At 38.6% G+C, this 10,239-nt stretch overlaps 2 long non-coding RNA genes across 2 annotated transcripts in view; both read left to right on the top strand.

Annotated features, from left to right (window-relative positions):
- The first annotated feature begins 3,626 nt into the window (after positions 1-3,626).
- LOC115070342 lies at positions 3,627-4,385 on the top strand. Its single transcript, XR_003849508.1, has 2 exons — positions 3,627-3,730; positions 3,819-4,385. It is a non-coding gene; the product is annotated as an uncharacterized LOC115070342 (long non-coding RNA).
- A 3,510-nt stretch (positions 4,386-7,895) lies between these two features.
- Positions 7,896-10,239, top strand: part of LOC115070343 — a 7,233-nt gene continuing 4,889 nt past the window's right edge. The window contains exons 1-2 of the long non-coding RNA XR_003849509.1: positions 7,896-7,995; positions 9,326-9,429. This is a non-coding gene — a long non-coding RNA (uncharacterized LOC115070343). The remainder of the gene's footprint in view (positions 7,996-9,325; positions 9,430-10,239) is intronic.

The raw sequence follows: 10,239 nt of genomic DNA, 5'->3' as shown, positions 1-10,239 counted from the left end.
TGAGTTGTGAGTAGGAGATGTGAAGGAGAAGTAAAGGCAAGAGAAATTAGCATTCCAAGTTCTCTAGCTGGGGAACTAGAAAAAAGAACAGGGCAATTTAAATGTTCATAAGAGAGTCCATTGGAATTTCTTGACAAGGGCTTCCAAAAGGATCCCTCTATTAGGTTCCTCAATTTTCTTTTGTCTTCCAAGGCTGGACTCTACAGTGAGTGATGGATTCAGGATTTGCTTTCAGGTATTTTGATAGCTGTTAGTAGTTAGAATCAGTGTCAGTTCCCTCTCAAAGGCTTCTGGATAGGGGAAGAAAACAAATTTATCCATCATTTTAAAACAATAGCTGATTATCTTCCTTAGCTACAGTTGGGCACTACAGTATTGGAGATCAAGATTTGAAGTCTTACGTCTGAGCATCACTTTCTGGTTAGGAATAAAATCATAAATGAGAAATAGTTATCTAAATAGCTTTTTATATGGACTTAAGTCTAATGTCTAGGAAGTGTAATCCCTTGAACTCTTAAAGGAATATACTGATGACTTTACTCTGATTATACTTTCCTTTTTGGTGTTACTTTTTAATTACATCTGACCCACAGAATAGAGGATAGTTAGAATTCACAGGAAAAATAAGATGGAGCTCCTTAAAGATAATAGACTTTGGGGGTTGGGGGCTGGAGAGATGGCTCAGCAGTTAAGAGCACTGGCTGCTATTGCAGAGCCTTGGATTTGATTCCCAACATCTACATAATGGCTAACAATCATCAGTAACTCCAGTTCCAGGGGATCCAACACCTTCTTCTGACTTCTGCAGGTACTGCACAACATGGATGCACTTAACACATGCAAGCAATACATTCATACACATAAAATAAATTAAAAATAAAATTTTAAAAAGGTAATAGAAATTTGGTCTAAGATAAATAGAATTTTAGACTTTGGGGAAATAGGCAGGGCATTTATAAGAGAACAGAACAGTAATGGGCATTTTGTGGAAGAACAACATGAATTTAATGAATAGATTACAGTGGGAGTTAGCAAAGGCAAATGAACTTGGAGTAAGATGTGAAAGATCTTAGAAAGAGTCTGAGTAATTTGGATTTTTTAGAAGCATGTAATATTTTCACAGTTCTGAGTGAAATATACAAGCATGTTTTTAGTGTGTTATGTGTTTCCTTCTTATTTGTTTCCAGAAGTGGCTTGAGAGAAGGTGAAATAGTATTGTCATGAAGTATACTATGAATCTTTTCCCAGGATTTTAATGTAAGGCCCTCTTTAGGGAAATTTATAATAATTATCAATAATACTATATATACTGTCTGAATAAATCTAGAAATTTGTACATATTTCTCTGACAAGAGAGCCCCAATAATATAGAAGAATAATTTATAGTGGTCCATTTAAAAGTTGAAGAGGATAAATATGAAGTCTCTTATAATGATAACAAAAGAAAATTTAGATATTCCAATTAAGTAGCAAAAATGTATTTAAAACATAGATAATAATGTGCTGCTAATATTGACCATTTTAAGCTTTTTGGGCCCCAAGTAAATTACTGGAATGAAAAAGGCTGTGAACTCATGTATAGTTGCTATGACAACTGACTTGCAGTTATGACAAAATACCAAAAAGAAGCAGATTTAGGATGGATCCTCCCACATGAGTTTATAATCAATTGTAAAATACCCTTAAGTCCACCAGTTGTCAAGTTGATATTCAAACATCAGTTTTAAGCTATAACCTTCCACTTTTGTCCCCACCGGCTTAAGGTTATCTCATAATACTAAAGGCATTCAGCCCATCTCTAAAACCACCACAGCCTTTGACAGTTCCAACACTATTAAAAATGTAAGTGCAGACTCTCTTCTGAAATTCAGGCAGTCTTTTACCTATGAGCCCCTATAACATCAAAAAGAAGGCATATGCTTCCAATATACAATGTGACACAGAGTAAATATTCCTATCCCCCAAACAGAGGAATAGGATTCTAGCAAGGAGAGGCTAGACCAAAGCATCACCAAAACACAGCAGGGAAAGACCCCAAATCTTCCAGCTCCATGTCCAGCATCAGGAGCTTTTGAGGGAATCGTCTGGGCTCTAGAGCATTTAGGTATCCCTGAGCCTCTAGCTCTGCTGCCTGAAGCATACATACCGTCTCTCGACCTACTTCATTCCATGCGTTCAGCTTTCCTTAGCAGATATCCCATTGTCCCAGCACCTCTAGCACACTTGAGTCTCCTTTGCAGCTTACCTTCATCTTTACAGTTTCATGAGATGGCCTCTCAGAACCTCCTTGCAGGGACTCTGTTACAGATTGCTCTTGTTCCAGTGGCTCGAGGAACCATAGTATAATACTCCATGACCTCCTCAGTCTTGCATGCTTCATGCCTGCAAACACCAATGCATGAATGATGCTGCCAGATCTTCCCACCAGCTCAAGATACAGCCTGACTCCCAGGGCCACAGTTGCTTTGATCTTTGTGTGCTTTCCAGTCTGAGCCTGGAGAAACACGTTCCTAGGTGGGTGATCTTGAGCAGGGAATCCCTTCAGCAGTATTCTCAGTGTAAGGCTGTCAATCTTCAAATGAATTTGAATTTTCACAAGATGGAGACTTCAGTTGGTGGGGTCTTGTCCTCAGGGCACCTTTCCTCTTCTTGGGCATAGTGAAATGTTTCTGTTTAATGGGACTAATCTCTTTAACATTTGCTGGTGACTTGTCATCTGCATCCTCCTTGTCTAAAACTTTGAACTTGCTCACATGCCTGTCCTCACCAAACTTCACATTTTAAAATCTTTCTTCTCTACCATTTGCTCTCCCTCACCAGAGACTTGGATAACAGTGATGAACCAGTAGTTATAGCTCAGCCTGAATGTTATTCTGTCTTGAAATTTCCTCTACCAAACAAATTAGTCCATTACCTTTCCATTCAACCTCTCTCAAGTTCTCAGGACAAAGGCAGCATGCAGCCAGATTCTTTGTCTATCATTAGAGTGTTCCTTAGCCCAGCTCTTGCTGGAGCCCTTAGTCCCCTCTGAAACCTTATAAGCCAAGTTTCAAATGACTACATTTCACTCAACATTCTTATTTTCCAAACTCTAACCAAAATGACCCATTAAGCTCTGCTTGTAGCATTCTAGGGCTTTTCTAGCCTAAACCTTCAAAGTGTTCCATATTCCTTATATAAACCAGTTCCAAAGGCCTAAGAAGTATATGGTCAGGCTTATCACAGCAATGGTCCCACTTTCAGTATCTGTATTAGTCACTTTTCTCATTGCTCTAACAAAATATCTGACAAGAAGCAACTTAAAGGGCGAAGGGTTTATTTTGCTTATATTTGAGGGGGATGAAGCTCATCATGGTAGGGAAAATATGGTGGCAGGTGTGGGATGCCAACTGGTCACATTGTATCAATGCTCAAAAAGTAGACAGCTCTTTCTCCTTATGTCCTCTGGGACCCCTGCCCCTGGAGTAGTATCACTCACATTTAACATGGGTCTTCTCACCTCTTTTAATCTAATCTAGGAAATCCATCACAGACATGGCCAGAGAATTGTCTCCAAAAATGATTCTGTCAAGTCACAACCCCAATCTTAAAATGTAACTCAGTGTTTATTCTCTTTTCTTTTCTTTGTGGTGTGGACTTTTTTTCTTTTATGCAAGTTTTACTGAGAAGAAAAGAGGCAAATAAACAGTAGGAGACTATCTAACAAGAAGATGAGTTCTTTCCACAAGAGGTATAATAAGTTTTTTAATCCTTTGTATTAAAAAAACCCAGAAAAATGTAAAAGAAAGTTATAAGATACTATGAATTGTTCCCCATAGGATCATGTTATGAATGCTCAGTCCCCAGCTTGTGGTACTGTTTTGAAGTTTGTGGAGTCTTTAGGATATATGACCCAGCGGGTAGAAGTGGATCACTAGGGTGAACCTTTGAAGCTGTTCCCAGTTTTGGCTTCAGCCTGTTTTCTCTGCTTCTGGTCCACAACAAGTGAAGATCTGCTGCCACACTCAGAAGTTCTTCCTACATCACGCCTTCCCTGCCATGACAGGTTGAAATCCCTCTGAAACCGTGAGACAAAATAACCTTTTCTTCCTTTAAGTTGTGACTCTCAGGTGTTTGGTTATGGCAATGGGAAAGTAGCTAATACATAAGAAATATGAGTATGGGAGAATGAAAAGATCCAGGATGAATGATTTATATCTAGAGAGACTGCAAAAATACAGGTGGAAAGAACAGTCAGACATTACCAGGTTCATTTTAATGCTGTACCATCATTTGATAATGCCTGACAACTGGTCCAGACTGTCTTCAATCTGCTACTTATGGGCCTACTCATTGTTCTGTAAATAAACATAATGTATCATTTGTACCAGGGTGTGAACAAAAGTTCCCAGCTGCCACACTCAGAAGTTCTTCCTACACCACGCCTTCCCTGCCATGACAGGTTGAAATCCCTCTGAAACCGTGAGACAAAATAACCTTTTCTTCCTTTAAGTTGTGACTCTCAGGTGTTTGGTTATGGCAATGGGAAAGTAGCTAATACATAAGAAATATGAGTATGGGAGAATGAAAAGATCCAGGATGAATGATTTATATCTAGAGAGACTGCAAAAATACAGGTGGAAAGAACAGTCAGACATTACCAGGTTCATTTTAATGCTGTACCATCATTTGATAATGCCTGACAACTGGTCCAGACTGTCTTCAATCTGCTACTTATGGGCCTACTCATTGTTCTGTAAATAAACATAATGTATCATTTGTACCAGGGTGTGAACAAAAGTTCCCAGAAAATCCTGCACCTTGAGCTGGACTTCCTGCAAGGCTGACCAACTGATTAACACTTCATGACTGTGGAGAGTTTGGAATGTTGCAGATCCAGAGACTATTCATAAATTATCTTGGAACATCTTTAGCCTCCTAAATAGCCTCGCCTTGACCACCAGTTTCTGATAGTAACATCTTTTGACTAATAGAACGTATTGGCTTACAAAGAAACAGTTCCATTCCCACCAATCAAAAAGCTAAGAATGTCATCAGATAGCATCTGAGACCTACAGTAGAATTATGACCTACCTGCTGAATGTACCCACGAACGTATTTGAAATATGTCTTGACTTATGACTTTTCTTTGTTCTGTCACTATTAAAACTTCATGAAACTGCTTCCACACTGAAACATGGAATTTGGGATCACCTGAATCTGTGTTCCTGGGCCAGGGTCACTCATATTTGGCACCAGGATAAACTATCCCCTTTCAGGCGAGAGTTATGTTCTTGGGTCGACAGGGGCTCAGTAACTTAGAGTACTCCAGGAGTCAATAGCCAGCTTTTGTATTGGCCCAATTATGACCTGAGTCACTGTACATATGACTAGTCATGACAGCAGCATAATGTTCAGCCATGTAGACCAGTTGAAACACCCAAAGGCTCTGATCATCCAGTGTTAGTAGAGTCAAAAGGAAAATAAAGACTTTCTCCTATCATGAGTGACAGACCATATTGAGGGTTTCACTTGAGTTGTAACTGAGCAAAAGCAATCATTATGCATTTATTAAAAAATCAAATTATTGCCAGACATGGTAGTGCATGCCTTTTATCCCAGCACTTGGGAGGCAGAGGCAGGTGGATCTCTGTGAGTTCGAGGCTAGCCTAGTCTACATAGCAAGTTCCATGCCAACTGCTGGAACTACAAGGAAACCCTGTCTCAAAAGGACAAATAAAATAAAATAAAATAAAATAAAACTAAATTATTTAACGGGCTTAGAAATGATTCTTTGGTATATTGTAAAATTGAGCCTTCAAGTACTTAGGAACAGAGCCTGAAAAGCTAGAAGCAATGTGTGTCTGGCACTTGGCTGCTTCATAATATTACTGGAATTTTAGAGTGAATGTTCCAGCCCCAGGAGTCCCAACAGACTAAGCTTGGCCACCCATCCAGTATGTTACCCAAAGTAATGAACAGTGAAGTAAAGGAAAGAAGTTTCAATCAGTATGGCTACAATAGATAGAGACAAAGAGCTTCAGTGATCCCAGATCTGTCTTTGAGGGACTAACAGGGGCTTTGAGGTTTTGTACAGGGGACCAAAGGCAAGGGTTAGGGATTTGTATTAACTGGGGGATTTGCATAATTGACAAAGCAGATAATCTTGGTCAGAACTGATCTGGTTGACCATTGTCTCAGGACTACTTTTACAAAGACTTACAGAAGAAATCCTCATTGCTTGAGGGGACTCTTCAGTTCCCCCCATTGGTTTGCTCTGGGATGATCTCATCTCAGGGCAATGTGTTCTGGGAAGTGCTTTCTGTTAGTGGTATGTTCAGTCCCTTGTCATAAATGTGTTTATCAACTAGGCCTATCATTCCAAGAATCCAATTTATTTGCAAAAAAGAGTGACTCAGAAGAGGGAGGGGGAAGTAGGTGCAAAATGGAGCTGGGTAGGCCAGTGACTGAGCCCTCCTCCAATACTGGATCTTTATGTTAATCTCTTATAAAATATCTTTTCTGTTTTATTATTTATTTCACCTGCAACCCCAATATAAGCATTGCCAGGATCTCTCTCTGGCCTCCCCTTGGCTGGCTGCTTGGTCCTTGTGATCTGTTTTGAAAGAATTCAGGTGTGACACACAGTATAGACTACAGGAAAGATTTATTACAAGTAACATGAAATGATCCCAGATGCTGATCTACATGTTTAGATAGACTTATTAGTAGTAATATTATTAGTTTAGATTTTTGAGATAGAATTTCAAGTAGGCCTTGAACTCCTGATCCTCCTGTCTCTGCTAACCAAGTGCTGGGATTATAGATGTGTGTCACATCTAGAGGTTTTGTACTATATTCTAAAGTGTCTGCAACAGACAGCTTCCTGAAGTCTGCTTTCCTGTCCAGGTGATTGACAGGCCCATTTGGATTAGCTGGTGAGGGGGGCAGGATGACAATGGTACTCTTTGTTCTTTATCAGAAAGGCTCATGCTAGATAGTAATCTTACGACCTTCCTGGCAGTTCAGAAAGCTGTCTCCACCCAAGGCCAGGGATATAACTCAGATCCCAGTCTTTTGACCAACAATTATGAAATAGAGCAAATTAAAAATTAAAGACAAAGGGACTGGAGAATTGGTTCAGCGGTTAAGAACACTAGCTGATCTTGCATAGGGTCTGGGTTCAGTTTGCAGAACCCATGTAGTGATTAAAAACAGTAACTCCAGTTCCAGGGGATTCAACACCCTCTCCCGGGTTCTGCAAACATTAACAAAATGGGTGCACTTATATACATGCAGACAAAACACTCATGCACAAAAAATAAACAAAAAAAAAATTAGAGACAGAAAAAAATAAAAATAAAAATATAGCAAGGGCCGTGCTTTATTAGTAGGAAATAGCCTCCCCTTAATGACTGTATTAACTACTTTTCTGTTGCTGTGAGAGAAACATTGACCAAAGCAGCTTATAGAAGGAAGAATTTATTTGTGCTTAGGATTCCAAGGGAATTACAGCCCATCATGGTGAGGAGACATGGTGGCTGGAGGTGGCTGGAGCAGGAGCAGAAAGCAGAGGCTCACATCTTCAAGCAGGCATAGGTAGCGGGAGAGTGACTCGAATCCTCAAGGCTTAAGAACTCTCTAAGACTGCCCCCAGTGACATGCTTTCTCCACACCTTTTAAGGCCTCTCAAAACAGCACCACTAACTGGAGGCAAAATGTCCAAATACTTGGAGGCTTATGGGGGACAATATCATTCAGTCTATCACAGTTATTCTCAAAAAGCCCTGCTCCGTCCATATTGGGCTTAGAAGAAATAAAGTATTTCAAAGTAACTTTCATAAATAGTTGAAACTACAAAGAAAATTATTTATTTATTTATTTATTTATTTATTTATTTATTGACAGGGTCTCACTATGTATCCCTGGCTGGCTCAGAACTCACTATGTAAACCAGGATGGCCTCAAACTCATAAGGATCAACCTTTCTCTGGCTGCCTTGTCCTGGGATCAAAGGTGTGCACTAGCACTCCCAGAAAATTTTTTTTTATATAAGTTTCAAAGTACTAACAAAACTCCAATGAATAAAATAAATGTAGGCAGATGATGTCTCACTGAATATAGAATGCAAATAAGGAGATATAAAATAGGAATTATAAAATTAAAAGGTAAAACTGAACTAAAAAAACTTACAAGAGGAACTGAGCAACAGATTTGAACTGTCATAAGAAAATATTAGTGGTCTTGAAGATGGATCAACAGAGATTAACCAGTGTGGGGAACAGAAAGCAAAGAAGAAGAAGAGGAAGAAGAAGAAGAAGAAGAAGAAGAAGAAGAAGAAGAAGAAGAAGAAGAGGAAGAGGAAGAGGAAGAGGAAGAGGAAGAGGAAGAGGAAGAGGAAGAGGAAGAGGAAGAGGAAGAGGAGGAATAAGAAGGGGAAGAAGAGGAAAGAAGAAGAAGAGGAAGAGGAAGAGGAAGAGGAAGAGGAAGAGGAGGAGGAATAAGAAGGGGAAGAAGAGGAAAGAGAGAGAGAGAGAGCAAGAGAGAGAGAGAGAAGGAGGGGATGAAGGTATACCGGTGTAGTCATAATGAGAAGTACAGAAGAGAGGAGCGACAGTAAGAACAAGGGAAGTATGTTTGAAGATTTCATATCTGAAAACTTTTAAAATAGGATGAAAAATATTAGAATTGGATATTAGAATTCATATGTTAAAAGCTCAGTGAACTCCAACAAGGCTAAAACTAGTGCTACCCACACCTTAACTCAAAGTCAAACTGTTAAAAACCTAAGAAAAAGGAGCATAATGAAAGTAGCAAAAATACTCAACCTGTACAGGCTTCTTAAGGCTGATAGCTGACTGCTCATGAGATACCATGAAGATCAGAGTAGAGTAGAATATTATATCCAAACTGCTAAACAAAAAACATTTAACCATAACCAACAAAATTATCCATAAGGGTGGAGAAACAAGTAATTTAGATGTCCCTAGGTACAGAATTTATGGGAGAATTCAATGCCAGCAGTCCTGTTCTATAAGGAATGCTAAAGGAGTCCTTCATTCTAAAAAGACACTGGACAACAATAAAGAAAATCACGTATGCTGGGCACGGTAGTTCACACCTTTAATTCCACTATTCAGGAATCAGAGGCAGAGGCAGGCAGATCTCTGTGAGTTTGAGGCTAGCTTGGTCTATATATAATGAGTTGCTGGCCAGTCAGAGCTATGTAGTGAGACTCTGTCCTAAAAAAAGAAAGAAAAAGACCATTACTAAAAATAAATACATGTATAACTGTAAAAGGGAATAAGATATGTTTTTATTTCTAACTCTCTTATCACATTTATAGGACAACCAGTGGCACAGGAGCATGGCACATGTCTGGAATCCCAGCACTTGTGAAGTAGAGGCAAAAGGATCATTCATATGTTGGAGGCTAGAATGAGTTATTTGGTAAGTTCTAGGCCTCCTGAGCTATTAATGAGGACATGTCTTAAAAATCAAAACAAAAAGCAAGTTTATAGGATAGTGATTATTAACCTGTTGATGGGCTTAAATTAATAAACTATAATTAATATGGCAATAATAGCATGAAAACGGAGAGGAGAAACAGTGTAAAATGAACAGGGGTGAGTTTTCATGTGAGCAAAGATTTTGTATGTTACTAGCTTGAACTAGATTATTTTAAGTTAAAATGTTAATTGTAATTTACAGGACAACTATGAGAATAGGTTTTTAAATGTACAAAAGTAACAAAGGAATTATTATGATATACTAGAAAATATCAGCTTAACAAAACATGAGGCACTATGTGGAAACACAGGAACTTTTCTTAAACAAATATTAACTCAATGAATCATAGGCCTAAATAAAAGAACTAAACTATAAAGTACTTATTTGAAACATAGTCATAAATTTTATGGCCTTCAGTTAGTTAATGGTTTCTTAGATAAAATTCCAATAATACACGTTACTAAAGAAAAAAGTAGATAAATATGCTTTAATAAACTGGAAAATTTTATACTTCAGTTGGTAAAGTGCTTACTGTGCAAGCATGAGGACCTGAGTTTGGATGCCAAGCAACCCTTGTAAAAAAGTCAGCGAAGGCTTTATTCCAGAGATGCAGGGATGGTTCAATATACACAAGTCAATAAACGTCATAAATCACATAAATGGATGCAAAGACAAAAAAGACCTAGTCATCTCAATAGATGCAGAAAAGGCTTTTGACAAAATTCAGCATGTATTTATGTTCAACATCCT

Source organism: Nannospalax galili, unplaced genomic scaffold (genome assembly GCF_000622305.1).
Source record: "Nannospalax galili isolate Female #2095 unplaced genomic scaffold, S.galili_v1.0 scaffold235, whole genome shotgun sequence".
In the NCBI taxonomy this organism is placed as follows: Eukaryota; Metazoa; Chordata; class Mammalia; order Rodentia; family Spalacidae; genus Nannospalax; species Nannospalax galili.
The sequence above is the reverse complement of the archived record's forward strand: the minus strand, read 5'-3'. Positions and strand labels throughout refer to the sequence as shown.